The sequence below is a fragment of the Nicotiana tomentosiformis genome, chromosome 9 (assembly GCF_000390325.3).
Source record: "Nicotiana tomentosiformis chromosome 9, ASM39032v3, whole genome shotgun sequence".
NCBI classification, from domain to species: Eukaryota; Viridiplantae; Streptophyta; class Magnoliopsida; order Solanales; family Solanaceae; genus Nicotiana; species Nicotiana tomentosiformis.
The window spans coordinates 57365671-57387554 of NC_090820.1; the positions used below are offsets into that span (position 1 = coordinate 57365671).

General features: G+C 36.7%; 1 long non-coding RNA gene across 2 annotated transcripts; it reads right to left on the reverse strand.

Annotated features, from left to right (window-relative positions):
- Positions 1 to 509: 509 nt before the first annotated feature.
- On the reverse strand, positions 510 to 8720 carry LOC138898328 (uncharacterized). 2 transcript variants are annotated; one of them, XR_011410811.1, is made up of 3 exons: positions 8214 to 8641; positions 2786 to 3724; positions 510 to 2104 (listed from the first exon to the last, which is right to left on the reverse strand). It is a non-coding gene; the product is annotated as an uncharacterized lncRNA (long non-coding RNA). The 2 variants fall into 2 exon arrangements; XR_011410810.1 differs by having other exon boundaries at positions 510 to 3724; positions 8214 to 8720.
- Between the last annotated feature and the right edge of the window lie 13164 nt (positions 8721 to 21884).

Consider the following 21884-nt stretch of genomic DNA (forward strand, 5'->3'; position numbering starts at 1 on the left):
ACGACCCCTTAATTCCACCTATCCTAAGGACTAATGAGTCATCAACTTGACCTTAATTTGCTGCCACCTTGAAGTGTAATGCTTATCCAAATCTGCTTAATTAATCATCCAATAATTCCTTAATTAACTAGGTAATCTCCCATTACTCAATAATTAACCAATTTCCCATATAATAAAGAATTATCTCAAATTACTTAAAATAGTACTTACTTTTAATATACCCTTATACATCATACTATTATGGTCATATGGTACCTTGTATGGAACTAGTCCATAAATACGGGGTATTATAGCTTGTACCGTATTTTATCCCAAATTGCCAAACTTCGACGAAACTCATTTTTTTCTATTTGCTTACCTTCTCTCCTTTACGAATTTACTCATCACGAGTTTGAAATAGCATAATGCTTATAATCCCAAAATAATCTCATTCCCGGACTTACGTCGATTATCTTACGTTGAAATTTTAACATACGAAAATGCGGGATGTAACAAAATATATGATCAAATTAGGGAATCTCAGGTAGAACCACTTTGATGCTCACAATTCTTTGTTTAAAATAGTTTGCTTAGTCAACAATCCAGCATATAAGGAAGATATACAAATAAATCAGGTAAACAGTCAAGGAACTTACAAGTAAGGATGAAATGCAATAACCAAATATCAGTCTGTTACGGCGCTCAAGCCGATCCAATAACAATAAGCCAATAAGGTATGTTGCGGCGTGCAACCCGATCCAAATACAGTAAACAGCTCTCCCAGAGCTCACATCAACCAGAAACCCGTCGGTTTCTCAAATTCTGCGTGTACACTTTCAAGAGAGAAACATGAGAGGGTGACCCTAGGGAGATGGATCCTTATCCACACGCAAGCACGACCAATTTAACGTGCTACCAGCCTGGCGTGGTCACAAGCTCAATATAATAATTCGCCTGGTGTGGTCACAGGCTCAATGTGATGGATCTGCCCGGTGTGGTCATATGCTAACAATCTGCCTGGCGTGGTCATACGCATATCATCACAATCCACCCGGAGTGGTCACTGGCATAACAAGACAGTTTGCGCGGCGTGGTCACATGCATAACAACACAATTCGCCCTGCATAGTCACATGCATAACAACACAATCTGCTTGGCGTGATCACAGGCATCCAATCCAATAATATCACACAGGAGCAAATATACAAGAATACATGTATGAGATGAATGAATAACAAATCTCATGCTCCTGGACTGGTATAAATGACATGCTAAAGTGTAGGCATGTGGAAAGTGTCTATTATAGCTCAAATCGATAATTTCATCACAAAATAGCTTTTCATTTATACCAATCCAGGATTAAACCTCTAGTAGCCTCAAACATGGCTCAAAACGTTCATACAATATTATAAATATGAGAAACATCATAGCTTAAAGCTTAACAGTCAATTCTAGGCTTATCATAGCCTAAGCACAACCTGAGCATGGATCAATACCCCCCAGTGTTAGCATATAGGCTCAAAACCCACACATGTGAGCACCCATAGCACGTAGGTATCACAAAAAATTCAGGCAACTAGTGCCTCAATCAAGTTTAGATAATATACTTATCTTGAACAAGCCAAATCCAATACCGAGCAAGCCAAACAATACTCTAGAAATGCCATCCTGCACGTATCGACCTCTGAACGGCTCGAAACTAACTAAAAGCAACTCAAATACATCAAATAATGCCTAAGGAAACAATCCCAAATGATAAAGGTTAAATCTTTACACATTACTCAAAGTCAACCAAAAATTCAAATACGGGCCCGCACCTCGGAACCCAACAAAACTTATAAAATCTGACAACTCATTCAATTATGAGTCCGACCATACTAATTTAACTCAAATCCGACTCCGAATTGATGTTCAAAACTCAAAAATTCACTTTAGGAAAGTTTAGACAAAACCCCCTAATTTCTCTTTTAAAATCACCAATTAATTACCGAAATCGAAGATGGAATCACGGAATAAAATTAATACCGAGAAAAAAAAACTTACCCCAATCCATGTGGTGAAGATCGCCTCCAAAATCGCCCAAATCCGAGCTCCATAGCTCAAAATATGATAAAATGACAAAGACCTTCAAAATAGTGTACTTTAAACACTGCTCTAGAGATACTCTTTGCGGTCGCTATTCAAATATTTTCCAGCACACATTTTACCCTTCACGATCGCGGCCATTTCCCCGCGATCGCAATGAATAAATTTCTATTACCCATCCCAAACCCTTTTCATATAGCCTGTAGTGCATAAGCCTTAACTTTTCGTACATACCTCTAAATGAAAGACGATTTGATTTTCTGAAAACTACACACAAAGGTCTATAACTTTTGTTTTTGGATTATCTCCAAATTCCTTATAGATTGCAAGATATACGCTTCCAAAGTTGGGTCAGTCACAACAGAATTTTCTTCTACGCGATTGCGAACAGGCTTCCGCGATCGCGATTCAAAGTGCCCCAAACAACAATTTGTTCTTCGGGAACCTATGAACCTAGAGCTCATGACTAGTCAACTAAAAAGTCAAACTCGAGCCCGCACCTCGAAAACCAACAAAACTTAAAAAATCTGAATTCCAATTTAATTACGAGTCCAACCATACTAATTTCACTCAAATACTCTGAATTGATGTTCAAAACTCAAAAATTTACTTTAGAAAAGTTTAGACAAAAACTCCAATTTCTCTTTTAAAATCACCAATTAATACCAAAATCGAAGATGGAATCACGGAATAAAATCAATACCGAGTAGAAAACACTTACCCCAATCCATATGGTGAAGATCGCCTCCAATATCGCCCAAATCTGAGCTCCATAGCTCAAAATATGATAAAATCACAAAGACCTTCGAAATAATGTACTTTAAACACTGCTCCAGAGGTACCCTTTGCGATCGCGGCCATTTCCCCACATTCGTGATGAACAAATTTCCATTACCCTTCCCAAACTCTTCTTAGACATCCTATAGTGTATCAGCCATAAACTTTTGTACATAACTCCAAATGACAAACGTTTTAATTTTCTGAAAACTACACAAAAAGGTCCACAACTTTCATTTTTAGATGATCTTCAAATTCCTTATAGATTGTAAGATATAAGTTTCCAAAGTCGGGTCAATGATAGCAAAATTTTCTTCTACGTGATCGCGAATAGGCTTCCGCGATGGTGATTCACAGTGCCTCAAAGAGCAATTTGCACTTTGCGACCGCGACCAAAAGGCCATGATCGCGATGCACACCCCTGTGGCAAAAAATCAGCAACTAAAAATGGTCTAGAAAATCACCCCGAAACTTACCCGAGCCCCTCGGGATCCCGTTCGAACACACCAACAAATCCCGAAATATATTACAGACCTATTCGAGGACCCAAATCACACATTATGACATCAAAACCATGAATCGTCAATCAAGATCAATCACTTAAGTTCATAAACTTCAAAGTTCGAACCAAGAATCCGATTCAAGCTTAACCAATCTGGAATGAATCCAAATTTTTTATACAACTTCCAAATGACATATAGAACCTAGTCTCACTCCTGGAACAACGATCCAAACCCAATAACATTGAAGTCAATTCCCGATCAAACTTATGAATATTTCAAGCCTTCAAATTACCAGCTTTCACCAAATAGTACCGAAATCTTCTAGAAAAACCCAAATGCAAATCCAGGCATACACCGAAGTCCAAAATCGCCATCCAGACCTAACAAAACCATCAAAACTCCTTTTTCGGAGTCAAATATATAAAAGTCAAACTTGATCAACTCTGCAACTTTAAGCTTCAAACATGAAATTCATTCTTCCAAACTAATTCCGAATCACTTGAAAATTGAAATCGAAGATACACACAAGTTATAATACATCATATGGAGCTACTCATGCTATCAAACCACCGAGCAAAGTGCAAATTCTCAAAACGACCGGTCAGGTCGTTACAATAATTTCCCTATAATTTGTCTTCAATGGCTATTGAACTTTACCTATCATGATTTAGTTAGTAAAATGCGTATGTGTTGTGGTTACTCTTGAGGAAAAATCATGTTGAGACTTTTATGATTAGCTGAGCTAAACCTTATGTTGACATTATGTATATTACACCAGTATTAGTTAAATGATAGTCATACTACCATGTTAGCTAATCGATTAAGTCATGTTCTTAAGCTTCTCCTGATGTCCTATTTAAATCACACACATGTTGTACTGTGCTATTTTTATCCTTATGTCTGTGACATTATGCTACATTATTTCAGTTCAATAGAATGAGTCTCGCCACAATTTTGTACTTTCATGTTGACCTGTTTGACTCTGGTTGACAGCTTGTTCATGCCACTATGATGAAATGTTTTCTGTGTGTTTCTTATGATAAAGGGATCACATAATAAATCTTGTTGGACTGCTCATATATATTGATATAATTTGGGATTAGCCCTGTAATGAGTGTTAATATTTGCTACCTCATGACTGTTTGAGCTTTTTAGTAGTGGCTACTTGAAACCTTTGTTATTGTGTTGGTTGAATGACTCTTATTGACCCTTATACTTATGCTCGCATATGTCATGTTGACCCTATTAAACAAATTGTGTTCAGGGACAATTATATGACCTTAGTCTGATTATACTTGAATCACTGTGTTAACCTACTAAGACTTTATACCTACAGTAATCTTGACCTTTCTATGATATTGTATTGGCTTGAGTTCACTGAGTAATTCTCATTAAGATACCTCTTCATAATGCTCGTGATGACTTGTTCTTGCCTAAATAACTCTAGCTGGTAAAGTTGATCATGATACCATGTTATTCTGATTCATGAGTGCCTATCATGACAACTTGTATATAAATCATGTATTGAACCTTGTTGGCATACCCTACTAGTGAACCTGTCTACATATCCAAAATGACAACTTATTGTGATCTAATTAAAAGGGAATATCATTATTTTATATCTCATGCCTGTTGATACCACTATTTATAGAGAACTTAATTATGAATCTGAAGTTGTTTGGATCAGGCGACTTGATAATCTGATAGGCTACATGTTGTCACTACTAGATGTCATGATCATTAGGCTACATAAAAACTAAAAGCTAGCCTCTCATATTCATGTTGTTGTCCATGTTGACCTAGCTGTTTAGTGTGATCTTTGGGGACTCCTATTGATGTTATTGGCATGAGTGTTTAACAAAAAGTCATGTTTGTGTACCAACCTGTTAGAACTACTTTAAAAGCTATTATCTTATTCTGTGACCAGCTCTAGTGATTTGAATCATGCTTAGGAAAGATTCTAAAATTTTGGATCTTGAAGGAGGATAACAGAATGAGTATGCATGTTTATCTTTGACAACCACTGATACCTTAGACTGCTTAACCTAGCATATCTGACCTTACAATTATAAATAGAACTTAGTTAATTGGCAACATGTAATCAGCCATCTGCCCCTTGCAATTGTATCATAGTAATAATACTCTTAGGTATTCTACACCTTAAGACCCTTGATATTATTAGTATTTTAACAGTCAATATGGGATGACCTATCTTTATACTTAGTGCTCTGGTAAAGAGTATCCCAAAGTTGAAATTATGATGGTTTTTGGCTGATTGTGCTTTAATGATGGTTGCAAAGTCTAATGTGGCTATGTGTTCTCAATTTGTTGAACTTCTGTGTGTCTGAATCTCTGAAAGATTTATCATGAACCTTTGTATTTAATTATGGCAATGTGAAACTGCTAAAGTTGACACTTTATTTGTATTCAAACCATTAAGGAGGAATACGATTTAATGATCAAGGGTGTTTAGGTGTGAGGTTGGTTTGTGGTTGAGGTACCCCTTCCTAAGTACTGTTCAGGGTTCATGAAACCCTCGTGAACTCTAAAGTATCAAGGGTCCCACGGGGGGACTTTATCCATAAAATGAGGTTTATCCTAAGCCTTTGATCACATATTTAATTAATCCTCATTGGGTTAACACAAATAAAATTAGCTCTATTGTATTTCAGTCCCCTTTGTTATTATTTACTTGTCATGATTTTATCTTACTGATATCCGCTAATTATCTTCTTTGTTCCTTTTGTATATATGTTCGATCTGGGCCTGCTGAGTCCATTTGGAGCTCAGGCCCAACATCAAAACTTGGGATACTTCCCCTGTACCTGTTGAGTCTACTTCTGTTGATTTAAATTCCGTTTGTCCTACTTTGCTTTCCAGCCCAATTATTAAAGAGTCCAGCTCTCCATTCCATTATCGTAAATGATAGTTGTTTGTCATTTTCTATTCTACGTGTATATCTTTGAAAGAACTAACCTTGTTATTGCATACTTTTAATATCTTAATAGGCAAACCAAGACCTATAGGTAAAAATGTTTATTACTGAACTCAATATTTCTGTTATTCTAATGTTTCGAGAATTAACATTTAAAACTAACCTTTCTAATAAATAAGAAGTTTCATTACCACTAATGACTTTCAGCTTTAAGCTCTTTGGCTGATTCGAAAACAAAAAGCAAACCCCCTTTGGAAAATCATCAAATGGATCGCACATAATAAAAGGAATTGTTTCAAAAGATAAGAGCAACCATACAAAGCAGTGCTAACAAGAAACAACAAAGGAATTCGAAAACATAAGGCATTTCATTAGGACCATTTTCATGAAACAAAAAAGGTATACCCTTCCTCAACCAAATTATATTTTAGTAGTCTCCTGTTCTATACGTTATAAGGAATTACAAATAAGTATCACTCTTTTCAAATAAAGTACACAATCTATTTCTCAAAATAAGTTTTCAAACAAGATTTGAAGTATTTTTGCAAAATCTCCCTTAGTAATTTCAAACAGAATATAGATATTCCTTTACCCAAACATAGCCTAAGTTTAAGGAGCTACCTCAGGTAGATTTCAAGGGATGCCTAACACCTTCCCCTTAGAATAACTAGAACTCTTACCCAAATCTCACCGGTTATCAGAATTTTAGGATACTAATTTTCATAGACTTATAGGTACCCTAATATACGTTAAATATTAGGTGGCGACTCTTTTCTTTTATCAACATCAGAAGAACCACTAGTTGTATTCTTTTTTTGACTTGTGCAAAATAGGGTGCAACAGTTATCATTTTAGGCAAGCAAGCAGGATCACTGTTACACTCTAAATCAAAGTTTGTCATGTACTTCCTTTTTATTCATGTTACCATGATAAACACATATACACCATTCTACATTAGCTGAACATAACAACATAATACTAGGAACAAGACTATTAACTAAAGTTCCTTGATTAAACAAATAAATTAGCATGGTAATGTAGGCATAACTATTGGGGGGGTCCTGTTAATTACTAAAGAACAAGATACTATAGACATGAGGGTCATTCAAGCAAGACAACATAATGATATAAACATAAGGTTCTTTTAGTTGATTAAATAGGATGGCATGAAAGGTTTAGGAAAATCACTCAATCAGCTTAATCCACATAATAATATGAGCATAAGTATCACTTAATCAATAAAGCAATAGTATAGGCCAAACAAGCAGATTAACATAAAGGGTTAACAGGATGAGGATCATAATAATATCAATTCAATTAAATAAGACATACACCTAATTATAATATCAGTATAACACACAAAAATCAATGATCATTGTAAGATATTGATGTAAACAACAACATAATGATAAACATAACAATGAACATGAAGTATCAATAAAGATCAAAACAAGTAGCAGAACACAATAAAAAGCCACATGTCTACTGATGAACATCTTGAAGAAGAATGGGAAAGTAATTAACAGAAAACATCAAAAAAACATAACTACATGATAATACATGAACAACTGAATAATTAAAGAGGGGGTCAGTGGTTTACTGACATTCTTCGGAGCAACAAACCAAGTAGAGGTAATTACTAGACTTTTAGAGACCCAACCACACAATCAATTTGTAACAGTCTAGCTCGAGTAGAAATGAAGGAAAAGAAATTATAGAAGAATTTTTTAGTATTTAAGCAGATAGCATTTACTGGATTTTTTAGGTAGTTCCTCTGTTTGGTGAGAGCATTAATGCCCTCTATTTATATTGGCCATTGGAGCCTTTAGGGTGCCGTTTGAATTTTAAAGACATAATGAACGATGATGAATGTTGATGAGAGCAAGAGGGGGGAAATGAGGAAAAAGGAAGGGAAAATCAGAAGGAGAGATTACCTATTCGAAATGATGAAGAAATTAGTCGTTGAGGCCTAACAGACCGCTGGTTAAAACCAATATCTAGAGGTCATTGTGTTTGACCTCTGGATTAAGAATTGTCATTGTGATGTCTGAGATCTCATAGATCTATAGTTTGCATGCAACCAATTCGAACGATCAGAAAATGAAATGATTATATTCTTGTTTTTCACATTTTGGTCTAGGGTTTCAAGGGATGGAATTCAAAATCGGGTGAGGAAAAAGGAAATCTTAGCGGGATTCACGGTTGACAGAGGAAGAATGATGAAGCTTTGGATCTCTTGAATGACCTTGAAAAATTTTGTGCAAGGTTTCAGAGATAGCAGATTATGAGAGGAGGAGAGAAAAGATAGAAAAAAGGGGAAATAAGGGCGGCTGGTGAGACCAAAATGGTCTCTAGGGTTTGGGGTTACCTCAGTTAGTTATAGACCACTGATGAGTTTGATCAACGATTCGAATTGGTTGTGTATGTTGTTTGCATTTGAGAGGGTGCGATGTGGTGCTTTGCGATTGGTTGAGGGTGAATGGCATGGATCACCAAGTAGGAAAGGTAATGGGGCCGCTGAACTGGGACATGGGTGTTGGGCCAATGTTTTGGGCTAAATTTTGGGTATTAGGCTGGATCAAAATTTAAACAATAGCCACATTGAATTAAAACCAATTGATTGCAAGTGTAGCCTATTTTAAGTTTTAACCCCCTTTATAACTAAATTAATTAGACTTATTTAATCCCAATAAAATGTAATAAAATATAATTAACGCATGTATTATTAATTACTGTAATTAGTCTAGATTATAAAAACTATAATATTTGTTAATTAATTAAAGTAAAAGAGGTAATATAATTATAAATATTTAAGACTAAATTCTTACTAAAAATAGAATTAATATTATTAACTTATTATTACTTATTATATTATATATATTTAAGAAAATTGGATACTAATAATTTTCTAAAAATACTCTACTACATTTATTACTGATCAATAAGCGTAAAAATATAATTTAAAAGGGGAGGGTCAAAATTGATCGTCAATAGGGCCCACATGCTCAAAACCCGAGTCAAGGGGTAGATCTCGTCTATCCATAACATGTCACGACCCAAAATACCACCGGCGCCATAATGATGCCTAACACTGCTTGCTACCCAATCAAACAACCAATATGCATAAATAATCTTCAACAACAACATTAAATAGTCTTAAATGAGGAATAATATAAATAACTGAGTCAAAATATCGATACAACTGAGAACCACCCAAAATTCAGGCGTCACCGAGTATATGAGCTCTATAGAATAAGTAATTATAAGGTCTGAGTAGAATACAATAATGTCTGAAATACTAAATAGTAAAAACATAAAATAAGGAAAGGGACTTCAAGGCCTGCGAACGGAACAACAGTGGTACCTCGAAATCTCCAACTACCCCAGATACAGCTCACTAGCAACTACCACAAGCAACAACGCCTGGATCTGCACATAACGTGTAAAGTGTAGTATGAGTACAACCGATCCTTTGTACTCAATAAGTAACAAGCATATCCTTAGTCTGAAAGCAATGACGAGATTGATATAATCCAATACTCTTTTTCAACAGCCAACAACAACAATAACAACATAATAATAGAGGAAAAACAACTCAATTATATCAGATTCATCTTTATCACAATATAAGAAAAATAAGCATGCTTTCCAAATATCTTTTATATCATCGACTATAAGGACATCAACTATCAATTAGCATGAAGAAAATACAACTATATTCCTACATTACAAGTATACATGCCAAAATCAATAACTTCATAGTTTAATCATCAAGTAATCACAATCTTAGCGCATACATAGTGCCAAGCACAAATACCCCTCAATCATATTCTCAGCATGCTCTCGGTGCTTGGCTCGAAAGTCCTTGAATCATCACACATACACACACACACTCAACATTGTATGGATGCCTGGCTCGAAGCCCCTGAATCATCACACATACACACACGCTCAACATTGTACGGGGGCCTTGCATAAACCTCTCACTAAGAACATATCAAGTGCCTGCACTCATAGGATTATACCTAAGGGGCATACCCTAGTCCAAGTGCTAATCAAATCAAAAGTCAACGATCAGTATTATTCAAGCCAATTTGGGGCATGTCGCATCATCCCCTCATAATCAATATCAACATTCAGCAATCATTTCCACTTAAGCCCAATATGGGACCCGGATGAAAACATCACCTCACAATCAATAACAGCACCGCTCTATGACCCAGCATCAGTCTGCTCAAATATCAACATACTTTTCTTACAGTGCTATGATCAAAACACCGTATGAAATAAGCTAGTGTGCCACAACTCAGCTAAATCACATGTCACTTACACAAAGACACTAACAACTTATGAGATAATATATAAAGAAGGCCCAGATACAGAGATATAACACGCATATATAATAACATGAATGAAAAATGTGACTATGGCTAAGGCAAATAGCTCAATATATCAAAATATTTCCCTATCATGTCTCAAACAGATGAGTAACAACCTAGAGATGATTTCTAGCATGAATAATAGCTCACGTAGTCAAACAAGCAAAGAAAACATGATATCAAAGAAGCATAATAGCAAACAAGGCATATAATAGCCTAGAATCTACCCGGATCATAAATAATCACGATGCACGTATATGCGCTCGTTACCTCACATGTGCGTCACCCTGAACATATAGCAAACATCATAGCCTATGGTAAAATATCATCAATTGATGGTAGGCTAGAAACCCGTATTTTAGCTATAGTATTGCATTCTAATTATTGCATCTTACGTGTGTTTGAGCTTAAATGATAGTGAATTATACTTATTACGTATTTTATGCCTTGTAGGAAATGATTCTAGGCTATTTAAGAATTTTTGAGTGAAATCGAACAAGTTGGAGCTTTGAAGTCTGAGTAGAAGCCCAAAAAATAGGTCGGGATCATGTTCGAGAGGTCGAGAACCAAGTCCGGATATCAAAAAGTGAACACATGAATTTACTTTTGAGAAAAAGCCACTACCGCATAGCATGGGGTGCCGCGAGGCGCGGTGCGGAAGTGCAAAGTAGCCTGACAAGAAAAAACTGCGAGCTCTCTGGATTTCTTCACTAGCGCACTGCATGGGCGGTGCGGCGTGACTATGCAAAATTGTCAGAGTGATCTCCAAGTTCGGCTAGGAAAGGGTAGTTTCGTCCGGACTTATTTCTACACTATATAAATACACCAAAAACACTATTTAGAAGGGACTTTTGACCTATGAAAGATTGGAGAACCAACCAAGGCAAGAAGACTCAAGAATTCATCACTAATACAAACCTGCAATCGGTGCAATACGGGAGTTTGTATCGAAATCAGTAGCTTTGATGTTTTCTTTGTTCTTTAACTTATTTGAGATGTATTACCCCATTGTTATGGAGTAATTTCCACTAGGGTGTTGACAGATACAGTGTATTGATAGTTTGATTAGGGATTCAATTCTTGATAATTATTAGAATTAATTGATGGAGCTTTAATTGGTATTGTGAGTTATTTGTTGTTTTGCTTAATCGAAAGAGGAGTTTGATATTGAAATTCGTGATTCAAATAGGTAATCGAAAGAGCCTCTTGAATTGTTAATCGAACTAGAAAATAGGGAAATATTCGAGAGAAGTTACCCTTTAGATCATAACCATCATTTGATTGTTGCAATTGTTCGCCGTGCTTCAATTGGATTAATTACTGAATTAATGCTTAATCGAAAGAGTGAATTATCGGGTGAATTCGTGAGTATCAACCGTATTATAGAGTGAATTAACTCAAGAATTATATCTCGAGTCGGTTATCTTTCACCTATATAGTCAAATACCCTTATTTCTCTCATTGATATTTCTTCGTTGCTCATCTGCTGTCTTTTTTGATCAATTGTTACTTGCTTAATTTTTTGTAGTTAATCGTAGTAACAGTCATCAAATCAAGTGTTAATTTTTCCGGATAGTAATCAACTGGAGATTATTCGAACACTGTTTAAATTCAATCCCTGTGGAGACGATAATAAATCTATAGTATCTTTGACTAACGAGCAATAATTAAGTGAGATGTTTTGAGCTCGTAAAGTTTTGGCACCGTTGCCGGGGATTGGCAATCAATAGTGTTTAAAATAGTTTTTAGTACTAATTCAGGAACTAATTTTTACTTTAGTTATTCATGTTTCTTACTTGTGTGTAGGATACAGGTTTGATTTCTCTGGTGTATGACTCGATCGTTTTCAAAGGAAGTGATACCCTACGAACCAGAGTTGGAGAAGCACCTGCGAGAACTGAGAAAAGAAAGAGACTTAACAGAAAAATTCTTGGGTCAAACTTCGACTCAAGATACCATGGCAAATGAAGAGAATGATGGAGTAGATTTAGCTGCAAGAGAGGCAGCACAACTAGAAGTTGCACGGAGAATTGCTGATGAGACCGTCAACGATGATGGGGGTCAAAGATTTAATCTAAACCGACCTTTGGTTGAAGGTGAGTTCGAGAATGCAGCACCCAGATCTGAAAGATCATTGGGTGACTATGCTAGGCTAGTCTATAATCAAGGACTGTCAAGTGTCAAACCCCCACCCATAGCAGCAAATAACTTCGAATTGAAGCAAGGCTTGCTTCAAACCATCCAAAACAACAACACATTCAGAGGGAAGGTGAACGAAGATCCTAATACTCACTTGATGGACTTTGAATATATCATGAAGACCTTTCAATACAATGGAGTGTCAAAGGATGTAGTCTACTTAAGGGTATTCTCCTTTTCATTGAAAGATAACGTGAAGCAATGGCTTCGTAGCTTACCCGCAGGTTCTATCAGGACATGGGAAGATATGACCAAGAAGTTTCTTGACAAGTACTTCTCAGATTCAAAAACACGGAAGTTCATAAGGGAAATCTACAACTACTGCCAAAAGGAGACAGAAACGATATTTGAAGCTTGGGAACGATTCAAGGAGATAGTCAGAACGTGTCAGCACAATGGAATCGATTTGTGGATGCAACTCCAAGATTTTTGGGATGGACTGTGTCACGCCCCGAACCTGGGGGGCAAGATCGGCACCCAGTGCCTCACCTATCCTTGCATACCAACTCTCGACTAAGGGACGCTGAACATATAATGTCATACTTTAGCCATGGGCCACATTGCAAGACAATTTGCGAACGCTGACTAAACATCAACATAAAGTTGGGCCGACAGGGCCGTCATAACTACTACAGCTGGCAAACTAACAAAATATATATACAAGGCTTACAAGCCCAACATACTGCACTAACTGATATGATATGTCTACAAGCCTCTACTGATGGATGTACTGTGATTGGAACAGGGCCCCGACCTATCCATAACATATATATACATATATACACAAGATGTACATAAAACTCTAGACCCGGAAACTCCGAAGGATGCGAAGCTTACCGATCAAGATGAACTCGGCAACACCTACTGAGGAGGTCTACTCGTCTGTCTATCTGAACCTGCACGCATGTAATGCAACGTCCCCGGCAAAAGGGACGTCAGTACAAAATAATGCACCGAGTATGTACGACAACAGAATAACTGAAAGTTGAAACTGAACTGATAATGTAATAACTGAAAGTAAGTGGGAGTCAAAGATAATCTGAAGATATGCTTACCTGCTGATACTAACTCAACTCTCTCAATATAGTAAGTAAAATAGTTGTCCGGCCTTATAGGGCTCGACATATATAACTGCTCTGCCGTAATAGGCTTGCTCATAAGCGCTCGGCCATACTAGGCTATGTATTTTGGCCATTCTGGGCTCACTCATAGGCGCTCGGCCACAGTAGGCTCGGTATATAACTTACCATCTAATCAGAGGTTGCTCAGTAGGGGCCTGCCCACCGATTATAGCTCGATGGTGGTGAAAATACTATGATACTGTATATATATATATATATATATATATATATATATATATATATATAGAGAGAGAGAGAGAGAGAGAGACCTTATGCTCTCTTGACTGGAAGAAGATAATACTCAATTGAATATAAAGTCCCGATAAGGGAGAATACTGTAACTTATGAGACTGGATAATATATATAAATTCGGGAGTATGAACTTCTCTTGACAATCCTTCCAACATGTGTCAATTGCAGCAACATGTAATGGCGGATCAAAGTAGAGTAAAATCCATATGATATTCTTGAGAAAGATTGCACAATACTCCCTTAGAATCGCAAAATCCAGTTGCTATTACCTTATGAAATCTCGTATGAATTCGTTGTAGCTTCATACATAACTTAGAAAATATAAGCATTCCTCTTTAAAGCTTATGAATAATATTATTAAGTAGGAATGGAATGTTTGCTTGCAACAAGCAAGGAAATAATTATGGTCGTAACAATTTTGGCTTTCTTAATAATATTTTTTAACCAAATGAGATAAAGTGCTTATCTCTTTAAAGGTTGCCATCTTGCAAATTTATTTAAGAGTCACCTAATGGCTCTTACATGGCTTCCACATTGGGGAAAATTTCCCACTCAACAATTATCCACTTAATTCCTTAATTAATTTGTTAATTCCCCATTACCCAATAATTATCCGATTATCCACATAATTAAGAATTATGTCAAACTACTTAAAATACTACTCATTTTTAATACACCTTATACATCATACTATCATGGTCATGTAGTACCTTGTATGTCACTAATCCATAAATACGGGGTATTGTAGCTTGTACCGTATTTGATCTCAAAATGTCAAACTTCGACGAAATTCATTTTCTTCGATTTGCTTACCCTCTCACCTTCACGAATTTAATCGTCACTTATTTGAAACAGCATAATACTTATAATATCCAAATAATCTTGTCCTTGAACTGATGTCAATTATCTTACAAAAAATTCAACGTACAATACTACATGGTATAACATCGTCGTAATATAATACTACAGAGCGTAACATCGACGTAATACTGCGGGGCATAATATCATTCCACCCTTTGGAACATACGTCCTCGAATGTTGACTAATGCATTTATCGGTCTCATAACCGGATGGCTCTTACGAATGATTTTAATACTGTCCGTGCCATTTAGGCAACTGTTCTGTGAATAAATCCAAAGGCCAGGGCATTCCCCCCTTTAGGCCTCTTTCTCACACCACGACTCGTGGTTGGAATCCTTCTAATCTTATAACTGTTGGTATCTTTTTTCATGTAGCCTGTACGACTCTGACTTTGTAAGTGCGCATATGCGACTATTCTCTCCTTTTTTTTCCTTTAGATTTTAGCCTCACTTTGTAAACATATACAGAGCTTAATAAGATGTTCCGCTGGGCATCTATAGGTATACTGAAGTTCTTTGCTCGGTACTTTGTCGAACTTACGAATATTGTTATATCTTATTTCATAGACCTGATTATTCATCCGTATGACTTTACTGCATCTAGGTAGGTCATACTATACCATAACTCTTACCTTGATTTTATTATTATCGAGGTCCGCTACCCAATTCCAGGTTACTCTCTCGCTATTTATCATAGATGTATAAATCTAAGTCCTTTAATGCTTCCTCGTTACTGTTTATCTTAAGAATGACAACCTGCTCTCATCTCATACTTTGTAACTCTCATCCATCCATTTTTGATTCACCTCAATATTGATCTATAATCTACCATTGATAACTTAACCTTTTATGTAACACTGCCGCTAGGGCTTACGTCTCATCGGGGAACATCTGAAATGATTAGATTGAACCACCTAGGGGCGATACTATACTTCCATAACCATATTTTATAGCATCCCAATGTGACTCACCTTACATGGGTATTTTAATCCCGTACAATTCATGAAATCCTCTTCAAGTCATTACTCAATTAAAGGCCCAAACGTCATCCTTTATCTATCATAATCATACCCTTATTCTACTACCAGGGCAGCATTCCATCTCTTCTAAATGCTACTAGTCTTAGACTCCTTTGAGTTTATTTAGGATATACTGAGTTTTCTATAACTTAGATGTCACGACCTAAACCGATGGGCCACGACGGGTACCCGGTACCTTACTCAACGGAGTACCAACATAACGTATCTTTTCGTATCATAATATCATAGATAATTGAGCTGGAGAGTTGCCGTGAGACAAGTCGAATACAACATGAAATACCAACTTATACTTAAGACATACAGGCCTATAAGGCTAAAATGAGCACTCTTACACTGAACATAGGCCGACAAGGCCATACAATATTTCATATACATGACATCTGTCTACAAGACTCTAAGAGTACATAAATATCATAAAGGTCGAGACAGAGCCCCGCCATACCAATCAACACATGTTCTAATCATACTGACCAAATAGCAACTCCAAAGCAAATAGAGCGCACCAACACCTTCCGCTAAGCTGATAGCCTACTTGGAGGACTCTCATCCTATCTAACGAGACCTGCGGGCATGAAACACAGTGTCCCCAGGAAAAAAGGACGTTAGTACAGATAATGTATCGAGTATGTAAGGAATAAAAATCATTAAATAATAGACATGAGAGAAACATGGAGTAAAAGACTCGACATGTAAGTCTGAATAGCTTTGTGAATCATTTAATATTATAATGTCATGCATATGCGTATAAATGTCATACCATGCATAGGTATATGCATTCATAACATCATCAAGCCTCTGAGGGCATCCCATCATATCATCTCGGCCACTGTTGGCAAATCATCAACGTATACCAGCTGATCAGGTGGTGGTGCGTATATAACACCATAACATTTTCCCATATCCCATATACATATAATATACGTGTATATAACACCATCTGGTTATGGGTCAATGTACATGTATAAATGCATGAAATGCATATGAAATATGTTACAAGATTTCTCGGAATATCATAAAATCAATATGCCTTTCGGATAAACTTTATCAAATACGTATTTTTCTGAGACCCATGAATAAAAGATATAATAATAATTCACATGGGGAATCAAGAATATAGACACTCCTAGTATTTCTATGAATAGAGTCATTTATGGAAGTTGTGCATTTGCTCGTTTCGTTCGTGTCGTATAGATCATGCCTAAAAGAAAGAAGGGAAAGCCTTAACATACCTGAACCAATTCTCTTGACAATCCATTTAACACCGTTGATTGTGACAACGCGTAACGGCGGATCGAAGTAGGGAAATATCCGTATGATATTCTTGAGAAAGATTGCACTGTACTCCCTTATAATTGCCAAATCTCACGTTTTGATATATGACCCTCACGTTCCTAAGACTTACAGTAGCTTTCCTTTGTTAAATATATATGTGATCTCACGTTGTTAAGACACAATCTCGCATGAATTGTTGAAGTAACTCACATTACTATTGTATTATGTGGTCTTGTATGAATCTTGTACGTTGCTATCACATCATAAAATTCTTAAGAACTTGCTGAAGCTTCTTTCTTAATTGTAGAGATATATGTATCTCTTAAGTGATGTAGAGAGGGCTTTTTAATATTAGTGGGTGGGCCCCACATATGTGATGACTAAGCCCCAAAACTTCCTTAATGTGACATCTTGCTTCATGAAGTAAGAGTCACTTATTGGCTTTGTTATCCACTTCATGGGCTGCCACGTTGGTGCCCTTAATTATCCAAATAATTCACCCTTTACTTAACTAACTTATTAATTCCCCACTAATCCAATGATTAACCAATTACCCACATAATTAAGAATTATCTCAAATTATATAAAATACTACTCACTTTTAAAACACTTTATACACCTTACTATCATGGCCATGTGGTACCTTGTATGGTACTAGTCCATAAATACCGGGTATTTTAGCTCATGTAGTATTTTATCCCAAAATGTCAAACTTCGACGAAATTTATTTTCTTCTATTTGCTTACCCTCTCATCTTTATGAATTTACTAATCACTTGTTTGAAATATCATACTGCTTATAGTCTCAAAATAAACCCATTCCCGAACTTACAACGATTAACTTACGACGAAACGTTAACGTACGAAAATGCGGGATGTAATATCTCATTTCCGAACTTTTATCAATTTACTCATGGCGTACTTTTACGTACGAAAACATGGGTGTAACATCATTCTCCCCTTTGGAACATTCGTCCTCAAATGTTGATTGATGCACTTATCATTCTCATAACCCATAGCTCTTGCGAATACTTTAATACTCTTCTTGCCATTTAGGCAACTATTCTTTGAATAAAGCCAAAGGCCAGAGCATTCCCCCCTTTAGGCCTCTTTCTCACACCACGGTTTGTGGTACAAAGATTTCCAATCTCGTAACTCTTGCTACCTTCTGTCATGCAGCCTGTACGACTGTTTCCTTGTATGTGCGCCTATGCGACTCTTTTCTCCTCTTTCCTCCAGTTTTTTGCCAATATCTAGGCCTCACTTTGTAAGCATATATAGAGCTTGATAAGATGTCCCTCTAGGCATCTATAAGTACACTGAAGTTCTCTGCTCGGTACTTTGTTAAACTTACGAATATTGCTATATCTTATTTCATAGACCCAGTTATCCATTCGTATGACTTTACTGCATCTAGGTAGGTCATACTATACCATAACTCTTACTTCGATTTATCGTTACTGAGGTCTGCTACCGAACTCCAGGTTACTTTTGTTGCTTATCTCATATGTATAAATCTAAGTCCTTTAATGCTTCCTCATTACTGTTCATCTTAAGAATGACGGCCTAATCTCATCTCATACTTTGTGACTTTTGTCCATCCATTGTTGATTCACCTCAATATTGATCTACAATCTACCACTGATAACTTGAAATCTCTTACGTAATCACTAGGTCTCACGTTGCATCGTGGAACATTTGAAGTGATTTTCCTGATCTACCTGGGGGCGATACGATACTATACTTCCATAATCGTATTTCATAGCATCCCATTGTGATTCTCTTTACATGGGTATTTTAATCCTGTAAAATTCATCAAATCATTACTCAATCGAAGGCCCAATCATTATCTTTTATCTATCACAATTACACCCTCATTGTACTATCAGGGAGGCATTCCATCTCTTCTAAATTCCATTAGTCTTAGATTTCTTTGAGTTCATTCAGGCTATACTGAGCTTTCTATAACTTATAGAAATCATCAGCTCTCTTATTTTCATGGGCTTAATCCTGACGACTTATCCATTCTCGTCACCTTCTCACTCGCCCTTTCTTATCCTTATTCCTGTCAAAAAAACTTATCGCTTTACTATACTTTAGCTTGCAACCTATACGTATCTATTTATACTACTCGCAACCTTCCTTCAACTTGCTTGCACATAGATTTCCTTATGTCATCCTGGAACATCAAGCGAGACATCACATCATCTCTAACTATTCTTTACTCTCTTAACTGGACCTCTCGATGCCAAAAAATCATCGACTGGAAGATATGTCACTGACGATGCCGCTATCATTCCTAGATACTGAATCCCTACGCTTCTAGCCTTCTATCCGCAGTACAGACTATTCACAACCTTCTGCATTTAAGTATCTCGTACGTTGTTCACTTTTACCTTACTTACCTTAAAAGCTCGCATCACATTTTCTATCTCTTTCATGACCTCCCTTTCACATAGGTATAATTCATATCCACAACTTGAAGCTCTATTATAATACTTGCACCTCTGGTGCATACACAATCTGGTGAGAGCTTCATACTGACTTCTTAACTTACCTCTCTCATTGGCTCCTTATTTATCAATAATATCCCAGGCAGGAACCCTTACTTCCTTTCCTTGATGTCGTGCTTGCATAATGTTCTAGAATCGCAGCATATCTATAGGATTTAAATAAGTGCAATCTCATCCCTTTCTCACTTTTATTGCATTCTTCCTTTACTGTTCCATAGTTACTAGAACCACTTAATTCTGACTTAATGCCACATCACTCCATATTCCCCCCTTTAGGGGAGCACTAAGATTTAGTGCTACGATGATCTACGTATAGATGTTTTACCTTCTTATCTTTGGCATCTTTTCACATCATCGATGATCCTTACTCGCCTCGCGGTAATCCTTCTGTACCAATGATAAGAAAATTCCTCACTCACGAGGGTGTCACTTAGTGTAACTGGCACATACAGTACCTTAAGCTTAAATTTACTCATCTTGCTTGCTTTAGGGAAGTGTCTTCCTGAATGACCTTTAAAGGATATTCTTCTGTTGTCCATTCAATTATTGCCAGGACGTAATCTTTGAAATTCTGATGATGCCAACTATTATTCAGTCCCTAGTTCATGTTTAGTTTATCTTGTTCATTACTCCATGCTGATTTCTTATTACTCTGGGGTCTAATTTTTCCTTTTGGTAATCATGTTGGAGTCACGAACTTATTTCTCGAAATGAGGATATGACTTTTATGTCTTATACTCTTTTGTTGTCTCAAGGCCTGTCACCTATCATCCTTTCCTTCACTTAACTATAGACTCTGTAATACTGTCATCTTTTTTATCTATCGTTGTCATCCATGTATCACATCCTACCCATAATGCTTCATTAACTCTCTTCTTATTTCCCGCTAACATTTATGTCCATCACTTTATTCTGAAAACTCGAGCAAGACATTCTTTTGCTTTTAGCTACCCTTGCTCCATCCACCGGCTCTTCGGGTTGCCTAATATTTTCTCTCTACTAGGTACGGGAGTCACACTAAGATAATATTTATCTCTTCCAGGCTTCCAGTGCGTATCTTTGGAGTACTCATATCTAGTTGTACTATTTTAGAGTGCACTATCTGGGCGTCTCACAAGGAGATCTATTAGCACATTTGCAATATCCTTTGGAAATATCAGCTAACGCTAACAATTCATCCACCATTTTGGGTTACCCTAACCCCATCTAGATATCTTGCCTTCTCTTATACTACTTCTGTTAGCCCCCATAGGGCATAAATGAGATGGGTGTGGCCAATTATACATACATTTGTTATTGTTGAAGGTGACTCAAAAGGCTTATATTTCTCTGCCCGAATTGTAAATACTAATAATCTTCATTAACTGGGCGTCTCGTACCCTTCTTCACCTTGCTTCTTTTACTTGCTGAAGCTTGTATCTACCTTTTGGATCTCTCGTTGCTTTTTACCATATGGGTGGATAGATATTCTTTTCTTAAAGCTCCTTATCAAGAAGCTTACACGACTTAGTACACACATGTTCTGCTGAAGACCTCACATTTATCCATCATAGAAATGATGCAAACTCGACTTCATCTAACTCAACTCTTCCACAGCTATATCTCTAACCAACCGTCTTTCTGGATGTAGGCATCATCGTATTATGAATATGATAGAGTTTAGGAAATTAAGTTCTTATAACTGAGCTCTACCACACGATCTAGAGTAAGAAGAAAGAGTGACAGTCTTAGATGCCCTGTAGCCTCCTGCTTATAAGTGTGGTGCACAACACACCCATAAACAAGACTCTACTAGACACGGCTTGTAGACTCCTTAGGATAGAAGTGCTTTGATACCACTTTTTTCACGACCCAAAACGATGGGCCACAACGGGCACTCGATACCTTACTCAACCGATTACCAACATAATGTATCTTTTCGTATCATACTATCATAGATAACTAAGCCGGAGAGATTGATGTGAGACAAG